The following is a 21,856-nucleotide window of genomic DNA, read 5'->3' on the forward strand; positions in this document are numbered from 1 at the left end:
CTGCCTCAGAGAAGAGTGTGGCACACATAGCACAAGAATGGTAGGCTTAAACTCCCCTGGAGGAATATTGTATTAGTAGGAAAAGATTCCTATCACCAGGGCTGCATAAATTACTGACATAGGGCTTTTTATATGGACAGGGTAAATAAATTTCTGAGAAAAAATTTATGTGTACCATTGCTATTGGAATGGGACAGAGAATGAGTAAAACTGCCCTTGATGCTTTTCATGAACTTGTTTTCTTTAGGTATTCCAAAAAAGAGCCACAGGCACCAGTCTGGGCACCACAGACACGTGAAAATACCCAGTTCTTGTGTTTGGTTTTGGGCAAAAAAAGCAGTACCAACACCGGCTCCTTCTGTCCCTAAGCCGGTGGGAGACATTCAGCCAGCCTGTGAAACTTATTTTAGTAAAGGGGTGACAAGAAAAACAAGAGAATGAGATTTTTCTCCTGCTGATAGTTGGCCTATGCATGCACCAAGTGAATCTGCCAGTCTTTTGCTGCTCCAGTCATGGTGATTGCTTGTTTTTTCATAAGAAGATCTTAAATCCAGGTGCTGCTTTGCAGGGTCAGCTCCAGAGTTCTGCAGGGCACTGTGCATGGCATGTGAAAAGCAAGCTGAAAACAAATGTCCAACATGTAAGTTGTGATACTTCAAGTCAAAGCATGCCCCTGTGCTGGATTTCTAGATGTTGAAAAGGTAGGATCTTCTGCTTGAAATCACAGAAAATCCCATTACGACCCCAAAATTCACTATTGTTTTCGAAAGTACAGGGTATTCAGTAGTTATGAGATAAGAGATCACCTTGACTGCAATTACATTAATCAAAATTAGATTAATCAAATAGTTCCTTATGATCCTTGTAGGTAAGATGCTAACAATCACAAAGCTCTAACAAATGTAAATAGTAATTTAACTGATCATAATGATGTATTCCAGTGTGACTATACCTTTTTAGAGGCGATACGTTATACTTTGCTTCTGTGTTGAAAGAGTTCAATCAGCTCAGAGAGAGCAGCTGAGAGTGCCAGCCCTGTGTGCTGCTGGACTCTACCTGTAGCTTACCCTGCGTGTTTGGAAAGCAATCTGTCTTTTTTTTTCCCTTTTGAAAAATGAGGTACAAACAGTAGAAATTGAAGTTGAGTATATTTAATAATTGGAGTAGTCTGAGAATCTTGGATTAAAAATGCTGTGGAAGCTATGGAAGCCAGTTTTCTTCCTCCTGGTTTGTGGGAAGTGTGTATATATATATATATATATATTTATTTATTTATTTATATGTGTACTTTTTCTATATCCTATGTCTGAAGGGGGAAAAAATGATGTGTGGATAGCTCAGGTAGATGGTCTGGTAAAATGGAGAATGATTTCCACTTAAAAGAACTGACTAAAGATGTTTCTTAATATAGGGCCATCATGTTGGATTAGTCTTTTGTACTTTATAATGGCTTCTAGAGAAAACAACCCTTGTGCAGTGTAAGGTAAAGAAAATAATGGTGGACATGTTGTTTTAATCTATCATATGAGTTTATGAAAGCTCATTACTCCAGTGTTAAAAATATTGCCAAGTAGCCCTTTTAAATCAAATCCCTCTCCTTCTGATAGTAATCCATCAGTCTGAAGAATTATATAGTTTTTGATGATGATGAGAAAAAGAGTATGGAACCAGAGGACCGTTTTGTTTTGAAGTATGACTCTGTAATTACAGAGTGAAGCTGTAAGTTACAAAAATCAAGGAGACAAGGGGAGATTTCCTGTTTGGTTCCCACTAGAACAGTTTGTAGACTGTTAGTATTTCTCTGGCTATGGAGGATGTACTGTAAGAGATTATTTTCTTACAGTATTTCAGGAAGTTGGCTTCTGGCATGGTAAGTCAATGGGAGTTGTACCATGGACTATTGAGTGCTGCTTGTGATCAGGATATGAAAGGTATACAAGTGATGGGGAAAAGGGCAGCATGAAAATATGAAAAACTCTACCAAGTTCTATGAACCCCCAAACTGTCATGTTTAGTTTGCTCTCATTATGCCTGCATGCACCCACAGTTTTCTGTGCTATTTTGAACGTCCATATGACACAAATGGAACAGTGTCATGAAACAGAGAGCCGTCTTTATAATATACTATTTGCAAGTACTACCATATCTCCCTCACAAGGGAGTGAGAAACAGAACTTTCTATACTTTTCTATGGGTCTTTTTCTTTACACTGTGATAGAGTGAGATAGCAGAGCTGCTAACTGTATGTATGTTCAAGTGTGGGTTGGAAATCAAGTCCAGTTAAGTAAATGAGACTATTTAAAATGAAACACAGTAAAGGATTTGAAATTTAAATTACAACATGGCAAGAATTCGATGGTGTTTATTCCAAAAGGAATTGTTGAAATGAGGAGTTTGTTAGAAGCTGGGACTGTAGCTCTGGAGAGCGGAGATTGGGTCGTGGCTCTGCCGCATGTTGGCTTGTGTGGCAAATCACTTCTGAACTTGCCATGGATTTCGACTTTATGCTCCTTGGTGTAGACACCAAGTCCCACTGCAAGGGTTTTGGTGTGGGGCACAGTGGGGCCTCTTCTCACCTGAGGTCTCTGAATGCACACATAGTTTGGAGGATAAATGATAGCAATAATCAATGTGCCTGAAATTCATTCAAGAACTCATCCGACTGAGTGTTTTGGACTATCTGGAAGGATGGCATGCAAAATGATTTTCCAGTGAATGAGAATTTTGGTTACCCTGTACCATCCAACTAAGCAGCCAGAAATTAGTGCTCTCAGAAGGAAAAGGGGCAAAATTGGAGTGTTTGCAGTAATGACTAAATTAAATGCCACTCCCATTCCAGAATACTGAGAAACTTTGGAGGACAGTGATAAATATGAGTCCAATTTCAATGCTTTGATATTTGTTTCCTATCCCTATCCAAGATCTTGAATGTGAATGTCCATCAGATGCAGTCACTTTAATGTAAATATTCTGGCTTGACTGCATGGATAACCTCAATCTGCCTTCAAACTGTCTCTACTCATAGTGGATTAAACAATCAGGCCAAGGCCAAGCTGTTTCAGCACCAGCAGTTAAAGATGATTAGGAAGAGTTTGCTGTAGTTTTAACTACAGGAGGTAGAACATGATTGTCTTCTCTGGCCAACAAGACACTTTCTCGATTACAAATATCAAGTAGTCTAGAAAGAGGAGCATTTCTCATTACAAGGCTTGTAGTAGCTTAATCTCTGTCCATGAATCATCTGTACTCTCACTCAAATAACTGTCTTTTTCAAATATTAGTTGCTATTAGTGTTGAAACAGTACTTCTTTCTTTATGGATTATTAAATTATTTATATGTTACTTTGCAACTCTACCTTGGTGTGGTGGTTTGACCAGGAAGAAGTGGGAATTCTGGGATGTTGTGGTCAAACCAATGGGTGCTTGGATTTTGATATTGGCACCTGGTGTAGCCAGTGGGACTTTGGACACGCCTCTGAGAACACACAGGGGTTAAAAGCAGAGCTTCGGGCCTGGGATGCTCTCTTGGGACTTCGAGGGACGGAGGTCGGATCTCCCTTCCCCCGTCCAGCCGCTGCTGCTGGACGGGGGAGGGGCAGCCATGCGGTAGGCCTGGGCCTGAACAGACATGGGAGGTGAGGAGGCCTTGGATGATGGAAGGGTGGAGGAGCCCCAAGAGACATCGGGCAGCCATTCCCCCCCCCCGCCCCTTGGAGACAGACAGACAGAGAGAGAGTGCAGCCTGTGTTGTTATCTTGAAACTCAGTAAACATGTGCTGGCAGCAGGCAGCCTGGCTGAGGAGATTGGGGGGGGGTGCAGCCAGGAGTCCAGCCGCTTGGAGGAGTTTTTAACCCTTTTTGGACAATGAAAACCTTACAGAACATTAACCCTTCCTAGATGAGTGATAAGAGTGGAGGAGGACGAAGGAAATGAACGAGTGATGGAGGTCTGGACCAGAGAGAGAGAGAGAGAGAGTGAGAGATGTTGAAAGAATGGAGAAGATGGAGTGGCATTTTATGCTGGACTCTTTCGTGTAGCCATGGAGAGAGCCATGTTTCCGTGTGATACAGAGACTGAGTCCAGGGGGAGAAATGTCCCAGTGCCAAAGAAGATTCAGTGTGGGTACCCCTCGGCCCCAGGGGGTATATAAAATATGGGGGGGACAGATGTCCCTAAGGTGAGAAGGTGAGATACTGTGCTTTTCTGGAACTGGACAAAGCATCCTTAAAAAGACAACCCTGGAAGCAGTCCTGATCCCTGTTCGGTGGTGAGAGCACTGGAACAAGGACGGAAGAGGCCACCACGACACATGGAAGGACTCCCTCTCCTCTTGAGGAACTGAAAGTTTGAGCAATCTAAAGGGTGGTGTTGGACCCAGAACTGGTGATTTTGGAGGATGTATTGTATTGGGAATTTAGGGGGGAGGAAGGGGAGAGTGTTTTTTGTGAGGTTTTCATTTTCCTCGTGTTTTCTTTTTTTTCTTTTGTGTGTAGTTTAGTAATTGTTTGTGTGTAGTTTAGTTAATAAACTTTTCTTTATGTTTAAGCTGGAGCCTGCTTTGCTTATTCCTGGTCACATCTCACAGCAGACACCGGGGAGAAGGTGTACTCATGGGGGCTCTGGCTTTGCCAGGCCAAAACCATAACACTTGGTTAGCTTGAAGTTGTCAGGACAGATTTATCAAGAAGAGGCATTGGATAAATCCAGTGATATTATCTAGACACAAGCCTGACCCAATCCAACATGACTGGATAATAATTGATAACTTTTTTATTTTTTCAGTGTCTTGTGTTTGTTTGCATTCAGTTTTATGACTTGGTATTAACTAGTCAAATTTATGGATAAAGTTAATGAATTTATTTAAATGAGAATCTGGAGGATTGGCCACTGTAGGGATTCTCTCTGCTCACTGTTTGTATGTATAAAGAAAAAAACCCTTGATAAAGTGAGCAGTTTTGACAGGCTCAGCCTCTAATGCTTTGAAATGTTGATGACTCTGTTGATCCTACATTATTAAGGAACTATAGTAGCCTACTCTTGGATGGATAACTGAAATTTAAAAAGTGATGCTTTTGCATCCTTGGGCCGTAATGGGTTGCTATTTCACAGAGAGATAAGTGAAGGCATTAATCCAAGCTGCCCAAAAGAGACTGAGGCTTTGCAGCAAATCTGTGGCTTGTGAGGTTTCCTGCCTCCCCAGTTTCTGTTTTTGTGGGACCAAACAATAAAGGATCATAGTTTCTTTCTTTTGCTGCCACTTGGGCCAAAATGTTGTAGTCTTCTAAATGTAAATTCTAAATGAATTTACAGCATGCCCACATTTTCATCTTTCAGGTTAATGGGTGAGGTTTGTATGGATTTTTAGATTTATCACAAGCTTAGTGGTATGTTATGAGCTCCTATGTGAAATCTATCCACAGTTTAAGATTAAAGTTGTGTTGGCAGCAGTTGGGTTCTTCTATGAATTGTATTGCTGAATGATTTGCTCCTTAAAAATCTGTCCTTGTTTAGGACAGGTAAGAATTCAAATTCTAGGTAAGAATTTGAGAGTCTGCAGTTGGGCACACAATTACGAAAATAAACAGTCAAAATTTAAGTAAATTAAGAAAGGTTAATTATAAAGGAAAAAGAATCAAGCTTGAGGTTAAAGAAGGTGCAAGACAACAGGTAAAAAAGGGACAGAAATTGCTAAGTAATCCAGGAGTGACCAGTGCTTTTAAAAATACTAGATTTTAAATCAAGATCTCTGAAATAGAAATGAGGAGCAATGCTTGCAAGTTTTAACTGTGTTTTCTGATATTTTTTCTTTTGTGATAAAAGTTATATACTATTGATTAAATTGTTTTAATCCCATCTGGGGTTAAAGTAACAAGTCCAGTGAAACCCCATTTTATTTTAATCATCTGTGTGGTGAGTTGGGTCAGAGCTTATTTCTCCTCCTTGTCCCTGGAGAGCTGTCTGTTTTAATATGCTTGTTTTTCCTCCCAAGTTTGCTCTGAAATATGGGGTTTTTCAGCATGGGCACCTTTTTCAGTATTGCCTTGATGTCTTGATAAGATCAGCTTCATTGGTTAATCAGGTTGGAGAAAGTCATGATGTAGAGAAATTAAGCAATAGGAAACAGATCTGCCATAAGATTAAGGGCTTGGCAAGCACTGCTGTTTTCTGTACTGATAACCAAAAAGCTTTTTGTTCCCAGATTTAAACAAGATCCATGTTACAGCCACACCTGCCTCATAAAGATTATTTTTGCCATCATGTTAACTAGAAAAACAGTTTTGTAGGATTGAAAAGTAAAGTACTCTTTATCAACAATTTATGTTTTGTTATTGCATATTTATACTTTGACCCAGTTTGCTATCTTACCAGAACAGCTGAAGAGCTAGTGCAAGGCAAGAGCATGATTTAATCTGAAACTATGGCTTAAGATATTTTTAACTTCATGAACTGATTGCCAGACAATCAGTCTGGTCACTGACGTACTCTGGAGTATCAGAAAAGCTCTGTTTGGACACGGCTGTGGCCAAGGGAGGTGGTGCTTTCAGTTGTTCACACAATGTGTACACCCCAGGTGTGTCCTTGACTACTGCTGAGTGGACAGGTAGCTTAAATGGGAATTGCAAATACCTGGCACATTTGAGATTTTGTTCACGGTAAAATCTGGGAAAACATTTCTTCACTGCCTTCTTTTTTCATCATCAGCTTGAGGCATCTCAGTTCTGTGGACCTCTGAGAGTATGGATCAAGATTTAATGCAGGTCCTTCTCTTGTGCTTCTCCAAACTGTGTTCTTTTGTTTTGATTAAATACTTAATCTATAACATTGAAAAATAACTATATAAAAAGAAAATAGCTTCCCTGGGGGTTCTTTCTGCTGCCACACAATGTTCTATAAGCTATCACTAGGAGAGCAGTGCCAGGATGATACATGGATCTAACAGATCAGCATGATGAGTGGGAGCTGGAAGAGAGAGGGTTGGGTTTTTAATATTGTCTGTCTTCCTACATTCTGGTTTCTAGGATAATTTATTTGTGAAGACCTGGCCAGTATGGTCAGATTTATACAGGGCTACTAGGAGAAAAAAAATATTTTAGATGCTTGAGTTTATTAGCATGGTACATTTCTGTGTTATTTTTTCCATAGCTATTGAGATGCCTTAGGATCCTTTACATCCATTCTCAGCAGAGGTAAAGGAACTTAGTTTTAGGGACTTATATCAATGCACATCATTTTAAGCTCGTAATAGTTTGACTTCTGAAAATGGTACAAACACTCCCAAGTGCTTAAGAAAATATGACGACAATTCTCACTGAAAGTCAACAGGATTTAGAATTTCAAAAGGCAAAGTACCTTCTGAAAATGAGCCAGTTCTACTTCCTGTATTCAGGAAGCTATGGCTTACTTGTCAACCTGGTTTTGCTCTAAGAAGATCAGAAGTCACACCGGCCCTCACCTGTTACCAGGTTTCACACATGAAGATGAAATGTAGAACATCCAGTTAAAATGTGGTTTTCATTTTCAGTGAAGTCTTATTTTAGTCAAAGTGAGAGAGGCCAGTTTGACCATGCATTTTCTCAGATCACATTTTTTTTTCAGATCAGTGGGCCTTTGTCCACCATCAGAAATCCCCAAGAACCACAGCAACCCTTTTATCATGACTGTTGTAATCAAATTGTAAGTCATGTAAGTCATAACTACTGATTACTTGCATGAGGGGATTGAGGGTACCCTCAGTAAGTTCATGGACAGCACCAGTTTGGGTGGGAGTGTTAATATGCTTGGAGGGCAGGAAGGTTCTGCAGAGGGAGTTGGATCAGTGGGCTGAGGGCAGGGGGATGAGGTTCAACAAAGCCAAGTACCAGGTCCTGCACTTTGGCCACAATGCTGTGCAGAGCTATGGGCTGGGGACAGAGTGTCCTGGGGGAGCTGGGTGGCAGTGGCTGAACATTGGCTAACATGTGGCCAGTGGCATCCTGGCCTGTGTCAGCAACTGTGCGGCTAGCAGGGCCAGGGCAGTGATTGTTCTGTGCTTGGCACTGCTGAGGCCACACCTTGAGTGCTGCGTCCAGTTCTGGGTCCCTCACTTCAGAAGGGACACTGAGGTACTGGAAAGAGTCCAGAAAAGAGCAACAGAACTGGTGAAGGGTCTGAACCACAGGTCCTATGAGGAGCAGCTGAGGGAGCTGGGGTTGTTCAGCCTGGAGAACAGAAGGCTCAGGGGTGACCTTATCACTCTCTACAACTGCCTGACAGGAGCTTGTAGCCAGGTGGGGGTTGGTCTCTTTTCCCAGGCAGCTGGCTACAGGACAAGAGGACACAGCCTCAAGCTGCACCATGGGGCATCAGGAAGAATTTTTTCATAGAAATGGTTGTTGAGCTCTGGAACAGGCTGCCCACGGAGGTGGTGGAATCACCATCCCTGGATGAGTTCAAGAAATTACTGGATATGGCACTTAGTTCTATGGTCTAGTTGCCATGGTGGTGCTCAGTCAAAGGCTGGACCCTGTGATCTCAGAGAGCTTTTCCAATGCTAAATTATTCTGTGATTACGGCTTTAGGGATGAGCTGCAGACCAGTTCTCATTACTTCCTGCACTCCGGTCTCGATTGCTTTGGTTGAGATGTGGTGGCTGTTTGATAAAGACAAACTTGCTTTGTGTCTTCATACATCAAAGAGTGCCAAATGGAAGACCCAGATTACAGGAGGAGAGACTGTAGGTGCAGACACATGGAGAAGATCATCTGAGCAAATGCTCCTGATGCTGACACTGTGGTATGATGTCATGGGCAGAGGACTTCCAATAAGCAAATAATGTAAAATGCTTCTTGTCATTTACAGTGAGATTAATCAGATAAGAGGCCTTGCAAATTGAGGATGCCCTTTTCATGAGCTTTGAACCCAAATCCTGGAGCCTTAACAAATCTCACTGCAGGCAGGAACACCTTTGGAGCACAAATACATCTCCACAGTAGATAAGATTATCTGATTAATTTAAGCTCATAAAACAAAGGTCCTGTTACTGTAAAAACTTGTCATGGTTGATTTTTCTGAAGGTCACTTTCTGCTATGGCAACAGAGAAACTGTGCTTGTGAAAGGAAGAATCATGTTTGAATGAGAAGGCTACACAGAGGCATAAAAAGAGGCATAAAAAGCTGCTCTGGCATTTGCTGAAGGTACCAGCAGTCCCTCTAGAGAACTTTCATGATGGACCCTTCTCCCCCATCTGATCTGACTTCTCTCTCTTGTTATGTTTAGACTTTTTTTTTCCAGATGAAGTTGGATGTTGCTCAAGTTAAGCACAAAATAATTGGTTAACTTGAAGGAATTGAAGTATTTCCAAAGCATTTACTATTCCTGGTGAAATACACAGGCAATCAGAAACCACAGTGCTTTGTCACATTGCATTAGGATGGATTGCATGGAAAGGAGAGAGCTGCCCACTGATACACCAGGGCTGCTGCTGGTAGTAGGTGTGGATGGGACTTCCATACAGGGGTTTTGTTCAGATATTTTCCCCAGATTTTGTGTAAGAGAAAAGCAATCCTATCTTGAAAGATACAGAATAAAGGAGAAGATACTAGATGATCTGATAGTCTCATTGGATCCAATTCCAGACGTAACCCATGAAGAGCTGGGACACCGATGCAGATGAAACAATATTGGGGTTCTCTATTGTTGAATAATTCTCTTTACGGTGATCATATTCCTGTCCAGAATAGGTTAAAAAACTGAAGGTTATAGCAAAATAATTGCTATATATAACTTTAACACAGAGTAAGTAACACATTTTCCTTTATATTTGCCATCTGATATGACTGCTTAGTTAAGGCCAAGTCACACTCTTGCATTTGTTAGGTGGAATTTCATACGTCAAAGCCCAGAGCTGATCCATAACCTAAACCTTGTGTTAAAGTTCGCTGCTAAAAGCATTATTCCTCTGATGATTTAAATCACCTGATGGCTTCACAGTGTAGTGGCTCTATTTACAGCGTGTTACTCTGTATTAGGTGCTGCCAGCCATCTCTAAAGTGCACTGCAGCATGTTACCACCTGCTTATGGGCATTAAAAAGACTGATGGACCAGATTCTTCTTTACAGAAAAGCCCCTTTTTGTCACTCTGTGTGGTTTAAAGGGACTCTGAGTGGCAATTATTATGATCTATTTCTGCTTTATGGTCCATCTGTACTTCTGCATTGTGTAAGGGACCCCAGCATAAACGAAAATGAGGTCACTGGGAATCTGCTCATGTTCAGCTGCAAGGTGGACAAAAGATCTCTGTAAAATATTAATAGTAATGCACTGGTCTATTGTGAACACCAACCTTAAATTTGTAATCTATCTTATCTGCCTTGCAGATGAGGAACTCAGCACCCAGAGGGAATAGGAGATGTGCCTGCATTGTGGAGCAGAATCTGAGTCCTGTCACTAGAACCAAGCAGAAATATTTATATAATTGATGATGAAAATGTACATACAGAATAAAGGATTTTTTTGAGCAGAAAGCAGATGTTTTTTTCCACTGAATTTCCCCCAGAGGGAAGTATATCTGATCAGAGCACACAGTTGTGGAATGCTATAGGACAACCCTCTTGCTGATTCCCTGGCACTGCAACCCTTGATGTCCTAAGAATGAGGGCATTCTGCATGGCTGTTTGCTGTGGAAATTCTAGGGTCCTGAAGCCTGAACTCCCAGACAGCAGGGAGTGTAGGTGCTGCCAGAAATTTGCTAACAAACAAAGTTTTTGAATTTTTGAATGGAAATCGCCTGTTAGTTATAGTTGCATTGGCAAAACATGTCAATTTCTGCAAAAGATTCATTAATTTAGTGAAATCTAATAAAATGAGGAGTTTCTTTAGTTATCCTATTGGCGCTGCTCTCAGCACTCACTTCCTGGACTTAATCACCCAGGAGTCCTCTTCTTTCTTGCTTGTGACTCTTACATGCGCTGAGGAGAAATGCTTCAGTAGATAACTGATTTTTTTGCCTCCTGTCAGATGCTTCTTTATGTCCTTCATAAAATTGTTGGAGGAAAATTGCCAAATTTTAGCACTCACTTGGGATTACTCCATCATACACCTCAGCTGCAGGGAACCAAATCCCCACTGTACTGAGTCAGGAAAGTTGTACATGAAATGCTTTGACATAGCATTGGTGTGTCTGGAAATTGTCACACACCTTGGTGACTGTGATTCTTGGGAGATGACAGCAGTGGTGTAAAAACTTTTTCAGTTAACTGTTCACCCATATGGAGAATTCCCTATGATGCTGCTGATGGATCACAGTGTGTCATGTCTGCAGTGCTTCACACAGCAGAGCACAGTCAGGGGACTTGGGAACAGCAGTGTGAGCATTTTTGTTGTTTTCAAGAAGTCGGATGTCAGATCTGGAACATCCCAGGTCGCAGCCAGCTCACCCTGGCTAAGAGTGCCTCCATGCCCATGCTGCCTGTGTGTCACAGCACTGCTCTGCCCTGCCCGGGGCGCAAGGGACTGGGGGTGTGCGGACAGAGAAGGGGAAAGGACTGGGCAAACAAGTGGAATGCATGCAATAAAGCCCCCCTGTGCCTCATATTTTTGCTTTCACTTTTGCTAGTGGTGCAAGTTAAAGCTGCCTATTCACACCACCCTGCAGGCGCCTTCCCTTCCCCACTGAGGAGTGCTTCCCCGGGCAGGTGCTGCTGGGGTGCCAGCTGACCTGAGAGCACCTCTGCCTCACGCTGCACTGACACTCCCCTCAGCCCACCAGATGCCCGAGCCCATGTAACAGCCGCCTCACCAGAGATGAGAGGACTCTCCACTTGGTAAAATCCACGAGGGTTTACTGAGGATCAGGGTACAAACACAACCACTGGTGAAGGGACCCAAGGCTGCAAAGCCTCAGGCGAGCCAGGGGCTAGGATATATAAGTGGGGCAGGATAGGCGGGGCCAGTGTATAAGCAGTCCAATGGGGAGAGGGCCCAGGGGAGGAGCTGGAGGCAGAACCAATAAGAGAGAAAGGGAGGAGCGGTGTTCTGGTGAGAACCAATGGGGAAACTGGGAACATGGAATATGCTGGAACCGGGGGAGTGAGCAACAGCTGACGGGCAGAAGTTCATTTACATGGAGGTGCAGGCAGCGCGGGAAGATTGTTTCACTTCCTCACCTTGAGTTAAACAAGGGTGTTTGCTCATGGCATCCCAGCCCTGTTTTCCTCATGGTCGTCTCCCACACCACTCCTTTGTCCTCACAATTTTTAACTTAGGGCAGGGCTGGAGAGCAGAGTGTGATCTGGTATTTTTCCTTGTTGCTCTTGGAATACTCTAGTTATTATGTTTATTCCCACTTAATACACAAAACCAAAGTGAGTGTCGTGGTTTGACCGGAAATGGGACATCTGGGATATGTAGTTTTTGCTGTGGTCACCAATGGGTGTTCGGATTTTAAGATGAGCACCTGGTTTGACCAGTGGGGTATTGGATCCACCTCAGAGACCACAAACGCAAGGAGTTAAAAGCAGGGCTCTTCTCCTTCAGAGCTCTCTTTGGATTTCCGGCGGGAAGGAGTTGGGTCTCTCCCTCGGCCCAGTTGCTGGCTGGGCTGGGGGAGGGGAAAGCCACGTGGCCCATTTACGGTAGGCCGGACCCGGTGGAAGGGTGGAGGGGGCACCGAGCGACCTGTTTACCACCCCCCCCCCCCCCCCCTTTTGGAGACCGAGAGAGAATGCAGCCTGTGCTTGAACTGTTACCTTGAAACTTGATATCATGTGCTGGCAGCAGGGCTGGGAGGAGAAGGGGGTGGGCAGTGAGCAGCCCAGCCGCTTGGGAGAGCTTTTAACCCTTGTGGATAATGAGAACTTCACGGAACATTACCTTTCCTAGGAAAGGGATAAGAGTGGAGGATGAAGGAAGAAATACGCCAGTAAGGGGGTCTGGCAAAGAGAAAGAGAGATGTTGAAGGAATGGAGGAAGATGGAGTGGCAACTTTGCTGGACTCTTTTGTTGTATATCCATGGACTGTTTCCTGGTGATACAGAGGCTGCATTGCAGGGGGAAGCAGAGGCTCGGAGCCAAGAGAGTTCAGTGTTGAGAGCCCTTGGCCCCAGGGGGTGTAGAAGAAATGGGGGGGACAAAGGTCCCAGAGATGAGAGTGTGCTCTGCTTGGAACGAGACGAAGCATCCTTAAAAAGGTCCACCCTGAAAGGAGGCCTCTGCCCCATCCCATGCCTGGTAGTGAGAGCACCTTGGCATGGAAAGAAGATGTCACGAGATAGCAGGACTCTGGGCGGTGCTAATTGTGACAAGAAGTCCGTGGTACAAGGAAGGACTCCGTCTACGCTTCATGAGCTGAAGATTTGATTTTCTAAAGGGTGGTGCCAGACTGAGTGTGGATAATTTTGGGAAATGTAAATGTACTGGGGATCTGGTAGGAGGACGAGGGGGAAGTGTTTCTGTGTAGTTTTCATTTTCCTTGTTTTGTTTTGTTTTTTTTTCCCTTTGTAGTTTAGTTAATAAAGTTTTTTTTTTCCTTTTTCCATAAGCAGGAGCCTGCTTTGCTTATTTCCGGGTACCACCTCACAGCAGATGCCAGGGAGAGGGAATTTTCATGGGGGCACTGGCATTGTGCCAGTGTCAAACCAAAACAGCGAGGTAGGGGATTCTCTGTCTGAAAATGCCTATTTTGAAAAAATAACATTCGTCTTCTGCAGTTGCCTGTGGTGCACTCTATTAAGGACAGCATAGAATAAAACTTTCCAGGACACTGATTTGGGGATACTTGTGTCTCAGCAACACTTGAAGAGGCAAATCAAATGTTTGCAGTGATTGGGAAAGGCACAGAGAGCAAAATTGAAAATGTCACTATGTTGCTATATATCTGTGATTCACACACGCTTTGATTACTCATTTCTAAAGGATATATTAAAGGTAGAAAATGTTCAGAGAAGGGCAGCAGGTATGGAAGTGTTACCATAGATATGGAATAGCTTCTGTGCAAGGAGTGATTCAGAACACTGTCTTTTAAGTGTGGAAGAGAGGAGAGATAGGTACATAATGTCTGGGTAACTGGCTAGGTTGCCTGGGTCCTGCTGGTGGTACATGAAACCAGAATCTGCCAGCCCTGGCTGAAGAAGGGGATTGATTGATTGATTGATTGATTTCTTCTCTGTACTGAGGTGCCATAGGAAATCCTGAAGTACTGCTTAGGTGCTGTAGCAGTTGGATTCTAGTTCCTTTGTTTGCAGAACTCCTGTAAAAGTGCAAGGTCTCCTGCTGTTACAGCTCGTTCTCTGGCTGCTTGAACAGGGAGGTTATGCATATGGATTGTAGACACATCTGGAGGCAACATGACCATTTGCTTTTTTCCCTGTCAATTCTTTTTCTTTTTTGGTATTAAATTGTGCTGATAAGTCCCTGCAGGCAATTACACCTGTATGTGGCCAGTGTAAACAAAGTGGAAGGTTACTGAGGTGGAACATTAGGTCAGCTGAGACAGAGATATTTTTTCTGCATTTTACAGAAATGATTGCTTCCGGTTCACAAGGGAGTTTGGTTCTGGCTGTAATCAGCAGTGACCTTCTCCTTGCATTCCATTACCTGTCCTTCACAGCAATTATTTTCTTGCTTATTTCTCTTTTTGTTATTACTATTTGCATTTTTCACCTTATGACTTGAAATTTTGGAATCTTCAAAGGTCCATGACTGCTTTTGCTGCATGGCCTGCCTCTCAGAAGTGCTGAGACTTAGAAGCTGCTCTTGAGCCCAGTGGTATGTTTTGTTGCCCATCATTTCTGAAATGATGTTACTTCCCAGAAATTGTGATGCTTTCTGCCACTACAGCATGCTCTGTTTTTTAAAGAGCATTTTTCCCATAGGAAATGTAGGTAGTAGTTACCCACAAACTTCCATCTCATGGTGTAGCACATTACATTTATTGCTTTACTGGTCTGGTTGAAGGTTGCTGCTCTCACATCTACTCACATCTACTCTCATTTCCCATGTTACAAACCTGGGAAATGTCTTGATTTTCCCTCAGTTTGAATGGTGCATCTGTATTTTGGAGAAAGCATGGGAAAATGACTCAGTAAAAATAAATGTCACAGGAAAGGATGCATAATGTACAGGTAGGGTAAATCCAGCTCTCTTAGCCCACAGCACATGGGACAGTTTTATTTGTCACTATCAGAATCCATTGCCGGGTCAGTGTTATGCTTAGATCCTGCTCCATCCTGCCATGGCCAAATAACAAGGGAAGCATCTCAGAGAACGGTGTCCAACAATACTGAAAGGCAGCTGGTCCCAGTGCTGCCTATTTGATCCCTGAGTAGCAGCACATGCCTGCCATTGGGCACAAACAGCAGTGTCTTGATTGTCCCTTATTTTGCTTTTGACAGAGCAGCTGTCTCTTCTGCCTGAAAAAAAGCTCTTGCCTTGATTAATAAACATACAGTGAAGCCACCTGGACATTTAGGAGGAATTATCTTTTTTGCACTTCCACACCTGTGTCCCTGCTGCTTAACAGCATCACTGTGCTGCATTCTGTCCTTCCTCCTCCCTGTGCATCTGAAACAGCTCACCCTGGGTAGCTGCAAACTTCTCTCTTTTCAGCAGATGAATAAAACATCCTGGCCTTACGTCACTGTAAAACCTGCCCTGCTGTGCTTTTGTTAATCCTCTGCTTATTTATTTACTTATCTGCGACATGCATCGCTAATAGAATTTAAATGTTATGTTAAAGACTGATGTTAGGAAGGTTTGGTTCCCCCCCCCTTATTGACTGGCTTCTGGATACCACAGGGAAATATTACAGCATATATTTTATTATTCAAGATGATGCTGACATAGAATTTCCCTGATTCATCTCCCACCATTCCTCTGACGCTCAAGAAATGTCTTGCCTGCAGCCAGTGTGATAAACCTTTAAAGAGTTACTGTTACAATGTATGAGATTATAGAAATACATTATTATAAACCAGTGATCTTTTTTGGTTAGATTATGTAACTCATAGTCTCTGTCAGAGTGAGTGAGTCTGTGCTCCTAGGCTTTGAAATGCTGAACACTGTAATTCAGGAGAGAGTTTTTATGGCCATTTTATTACTATTGTATCTCAGGTGAGACGAATGAATCACAATGAGTTACTTAGGATGTGCTTGTTCTTGTCAACAAAGCAAAACATGGTTCATCATGGCAAAGGCTGACTGACCCAAAGGCTTAATCCCTATTTCAGAGCAGGATGATGAATCTGGAATCAATAAATAGTTGATGTATGTTTTAATGAGGGGGTGTCACTAATGTCGGATGGAATCTCCTCTGGTTCCTGAATGCAGGAAGTATATATGTTGTTAATAGTTTGAGTTAGAGTATTTTCATTTTTGGCTGAAAGTTTGTAAAATTTTGGTGGAATTTTTCTCTCTTGCACTGTCCAAATTTTATCACCAGGTCCACTTGACTTCTCTTTGCTTGTACCTAAGTCATGACAAAATTCAGAGAATGAGTTTCTAATCTTATGGAAATCAATGAAAATGTCCTGTTGCCTGGAAAGATACAGATGTTTCACTTGTATGCATCTCTATATCTTACACCAATCTCAGGTTTTGTTCAGCTATTTCCTGTAGTTTTCTTGTCTGTGGATTTTTGCTGTTTCTTTGTCATTCTGCTCATTTGATGTGTCTTAAAAATAGGTTTATATATTTTATGGCACATTCTGTGTCTTTTCAGGGATGTTCTAGTCCAGCTTTGTCCAAGACAGCAGAAAATTTAGGTAGGAGATCCAGTTTCAAAAACAACTTCAATTAGTAAAAGTACAGGCTATACATGTTCCCATATGCAGGGTGGAAAAATCTTACTGAAACACATAAAGCTGAAAAAAAATAATGATCTTGTCCAGGTTTGGGTCTAACCCCTCAAGGCCTTCAAAAGCGTAGTTTGTGTTGTTTTTGACACTGTAAAAATGCCATATATCTATATGCATACACACACATAGATATACCTATAGATAATACAGCTATAGATGGTATAGCTATAGTCAGGTTTTGGCCCTAAATATGTAAGTGTAATTTACCAAAAGGATGGTATTAACTTCTTTTGGAAATGCAGGCATGAGCCAAACAGAAGCCACAAGAGGGAAAAAGCAGAGCAGCTGGTGGCTAGGCTGAGGGATCTTGCCTTGCTTCTGAAGTCATTTGGACATGGAGGAAGATTCCCAAATCCCTGTACCAACATTATGGCAGAGGCAATTGGAGCACAGCCCTTTTTGCTGGGTGCAGGCACTGTTCTTTGTGTATGTATCAAATTGTGGGGTTTATTAATGTTAGACTTTGAAAACACTTGGCCTAGCAATGTGCTTTTGTAAGCTCGGGGGATGTTTAAACTGAGGCCAAGCAAACAAGTGAAGTGCAGTGAGAGTTTTGTTGGACCAGGTCCAATTTGGTAAGAAGAATGAGATGACTAAGCATGTGCTGAGCTTTAATACTACTCAGTGCATCATGATTTCAGTTGTGTCAGTGTTTCTATTATAAATATCTCTTCTCAGGGGAGCTCAGCTGCACATCTTGTTTGGGGCTGGAAAATTCCATTTCGAGAATGCTATTAATTATTTAAAAATACATATTTGCTTTTTAGGTCAAGATTTTTGAAGTAGTGATGTGTGATACTTAGCAGGAGACAATTCAGAGGCCTGGTTTTTCAGGTGGTCACTAATGAGAAAAATAATCCTCCCTCTCTGCCCATCCCATTTTCAGATACAGGTGCTCTGGTTAAATTTCTCGAGTATTCATAACTGCGTTCTATTTTTTCTTCCTCTTTTACTTCTTGATGATAACCAGAAGCTTGAGATGGGTTGATGGATTGATTTACTTCTCATTAAGAAATAAAAGGCCTAAGATGAGAATGTGAGTACTCCTTGGAATATTATTTGAACTTTTTGTATAAAATAAATGGCAATCACACTTATGTCCCTTCTGCTGCCATTTGCCGCTTCTGCTTGACTGTCCTAAGGCAGTGCTATGTGTTTTGTTAGCTGTGTTGATTTGGCACGAGTTGTGCCAAAGACCAGGTTCTCCCAAGCCTTGTACAGGTTGGTCAAGGCTTGTGTTGTTCTTCCAGAACTGTGTATATATCCATGTGCTCCCTCACAAATGGGTGACTGCCTGCAGACAGCGCTGCCAGCACTGAGATTTTGTACCTTCTCACCTCATTGTCTTCCAGACCAAAAGGACAAGCCTAAGAAGAGAGGGGAATTATTGTGTAAGCACTTGCTTCTGGCAACACAGCAGGTGCTGGGCACATGGCAGCATTGCTAAATACCAGAGTCTGGTCAAACCATTACAGCTGGTTAGGTTATCACACTCTATGTAACTGGAGAACCATTTCAGTGGCTGTGGGTGAGCGGGAAACCTCTTGGCAGACAGCAGCACTGTGGGATAAGCTACTAACAACTCAGTGGAAGTGATTTTATGACATGCATCGCATATTTTTCCCAAGCAGCACTGAAAGGCTGTAACCCCAAACCATCAGAAGCAGCCCAGGCAGCGGTTCTTTGCGTGCAGCAGAAGCAGATTAGCAAATGGCATTTTCTGTCCTTAATCTACAAAGCACATTGGAAATATAGAAACAGATCTACGTGCCTTTAAAAAGACAATATTGTGCCTGGTAAAGCATCTGTCTCTTTGCTCAATGGCATTTACATAAAAGAAGGTGCTAGAAGAAGTCATTGGCCAATATTTTTAGGAGCAGCCCCATCCAAAGGTTTAATATACTAGAAAAAGTTCAGGGATAGTTGTTAAAGAAATATTTGTAGCTTGGCACATAAGTCTGTAGGATGCTATTTTGCAGTGAGCTTTCTTTTGACCAGAGTAGCAGTGTGCTTGCTTGCACCTCTGTCTCTGCCCCGAGGTGTGTGGGATGGTTCTGAGCAGCCCGAGCTTTGAAGGATGAGACTGGACTTTTCAGTTTTCAATTTTCAGATTGTTTATTATTTCTTATCTACAAAGTTTTTCCTTCTGCCCAGCAGAGGTCTGACCAGCAAGGCAGCCAAGGGCACTCTGACCCCCTCCGAGGCGGCAGCGTTGTATGATATACAAACTATGTATATCATATTTACTTTTATGTCCCAATACCTATCACCTATGTTAGAAAGTGCACTTTTACTCTAAACCAATCCCCAGGTGCCAACATAATCACAGAAAATGGATGGCATGAAGAAGAAAGAAGGACGAGACACGCCCTGATTCTTCCATCTTGTCCCCATTACCCTTTATACCAAAAACCCTAAAATCCACATTTTCACCCTGTAAATATATCATTCCTGCACCATTCAAACCCGAGTGTCTCTCATGTCCTCATACACAGGTGGCCCATCCCTAGATGGATCAAAGTCAAGCCACCAGGCGCTTCGGGCAACATTCCAGGTCTTCCGAGCCCCCCAAGAGGGTTCTCAGCAACTCTGGACATCCGGAGCGATGTGTTGAGTTCCCACAGTGCCCCAGCACTGACACACAGCTGTCTCACTGTTTTTTTTTTTAATGGCTTTAACAGTTTACTAGCAGTCTACTATTAAAGTAGCAGTGAGATTTTATCAATTCTGATAATAAAAATAACACATAGGTTTTTGCAGTGTTCTCCTCTTGTCCCCAGTGTGCATTCTGGAAATTTGTCTGTAGCAGCATCCTTTGAGAACTGTGGTCAGGGAGAATTTTGAGGCTACTGAAAGTAAAAGATGGGTACTGTATGGTTTGTTTCTTGGGCAGTAGCTGAATTAGACTGATATATTTTCCAAACCTAGAGATTTCCTGTATTTCAAAGTAATACCTAACAGAAAATGCAATCTATTGGTCATCATCGGCAGTGTACAATGTTAAGCAGTGTGCCAGGGAAGTGCAGGATGTCACTCCTGGGAATGGCAAGGGATAGGCAAGGCACTCCTGATAGGCAAGACCTGTCTCAGCTTAGGAGCTAGGGGGAAGCTTGAGTCAAGACAGCTGAGGACAATCCCATGCACAAGGAAAGAGGTGTAAAGTCAGCTCTGGGGAGGTGGGAAACATTGCTATCCTTTGTCAGTGGGAACAGGTTAATGTGCTGAAAGTCCTGAGATCAAAGCCCCTCTCTTCCTTCTGGTCTTGGTACCTTTGACTCTCAGTCACACAGAATGTGAAGAACACAATGTAAAATGCTGTTGCAGTTTATTATGTTGTTAATATGTAGACTAGAATCGTTTGTCTCAACCAGCAAAAAAACATTTGAAGCAGAATAATGAAGCTAATGCTATCTACACCCTTATGAGCTTGTCTCTCCTAAATTTGAAATAGCATTTCCCATTTTAACTTGCAGGCCACTTCTTTAGTTATTCCTGAGAATAATTATTTGTATTTAGGAGGCAAGTCTCTGATTTTATGAAATAGGAACTGGTTTTGGGATTGGAATGGCAAGTCTCTGTGATTTTACTTTAAGGACATTCCAGTCTCAGTTTTTCCAGATGTAACCCAATGCACTCAGAGTTGGAGAAAATTTATTTTTATCTTTAGTACCAGAGGTTTAGCTAGTCAATGCAGGTTTCAAACTGCTTTATTCTTAAAAATGTTCAGCACTGATGGCTTGAACTCTCTTCATTTTGATTTTGGTGGGTTGTTCTTTGACTCAGCAACATAATAAAAATGATCAGCTGCTTGATAATTTTTCTTCAGATGACCAGTTTGGGATTAGTCCTGTAAAATGTTGTTAAGAAACAGTATTCTTATGTTATAAATCATATAAAGAAAAGATGTCTTTATGGTGCTAGGCCCATGTTTGCACTGGAAATTGTCAACATACTTTATATGCTTTATTGCTTAGATTAATGCATTATTTAAGATTGTAACATAGTTCTTGTGGTTTGAGAGTGCATTTATTTAAGTGATGCATGTAGAGCTGTAACTCCTGAAAGAGACTTTTGCCTAAGCAAGGAATCAGGGGAAGTAATTGCTGGACTGAGCAGTGAGCTGACCATACAAATCAAAATGAAGAACTAGACATGAAGTCTCTTCTATTCTCTTTATCAGAAAATGGATGAGAGGTGATACTGTGTGAGATTGGTGTCTGAAGCGGTGGAGAAGGTGTGGAAATTCAACAGAGGCAAATTCAGGGTCCTGCAGCTGTGGAGGAACAACCCCAGGCACCAGCACAAGCTGGGGGCTGACCTGCTTGGGAGCAGCTCTGGGGAGAAGGACCTGGCAGTCCTGGTGGACAACAAGAGCCAGCAGTGCTCAGGTGGCCAAGAAGGACAAAGGTGTCCTGGGGTACATTAAGAAGAGCATTGCCAGGAGGTTGAGGGAAGTGATCCTGCCTCTGCTCAGCCCAGGTGACGTACATCTTGAGTGCTGTGTCCAATTCTGGGCTCCTCAGTATGAGAGAGATGTGGAGCTGCTGGAGCAGGTCCAGTGGAGGGCTATGAAGAGATCAAGGGACTGGAGCTTCTCCCTTCTGAGGAAAGGCTGAGGGAGCTGGGCCTGTTCTGCCTCGAAAAGAGACGATGGAGAGGGGACCTCATAAATGTCTGTCAGTATCTGAAGGGAGAGTGCCAAGAGGAAGGATCCAGGGTGTTCTCTTACCAAGCAACAGAACAGGAGGCAAAAGGCAGAAATTGATACAAAGGAAGTTCCACTTGAATATGAGGAAGAACTTCTTTACTGTGAAGGTGACTATGCACTGGAACGGGTTGTCTGGAGAGGCTGTGGAGTCTCCCTGACTGACGATATTGAAAATCCTGGACACAATCCTGTGCCATCTGCTCTGGGATGACCCTGCTGGAGCAGGGAAGTTTGGCTAGATGACCCCACTGTGGTCCCTTCCAACCTGACCCTTTTTGTGATTCTGTGTGATTTTTGTGATCCTGATCAAAACAAG

General features: G+C 42.7%; 1 long non-coding RNA gene across 1 annotated transcript in view; it reads left to right on the plus strand.

Annotated features, from left to right (window-relative positions):
* The first annotated feature begins 12,532 nt into the window (after positions 1-12,532).
* Positions 12,533-21,856, plus strand: part of LOC132071574 (uncharacterized) — a 29,958-nt gene continuing 20,634 nt past the window's right edge. Inside the window, exons 1-2 of the long non-coding RNA XR_009418143.1 lie at positions 12,533-12,614; positions 13,524-13,629. This is a non-coding gene — a long non-coding RNA (uncharacterized LOC132071574). The remainder of the gene's footprint in view (positions 12,615-13,523; positions 13,630-21,856) is intronic.

The sequence above is a fragment of the Ammospiza nelsoni genome, chromosome 3, assembly GCF_027579445.1.
Source record: "Ammospiza nelsoni isolate bAmmNel1 chromosome 3, bAmmNel1.pri, whole genome shotgun sequence".
NCBI lineage: Eukaryota > Metazoa > Chordata > Aves > Passeriformes > Passerellidae > Ammospiza > Ammospiza nelsoni.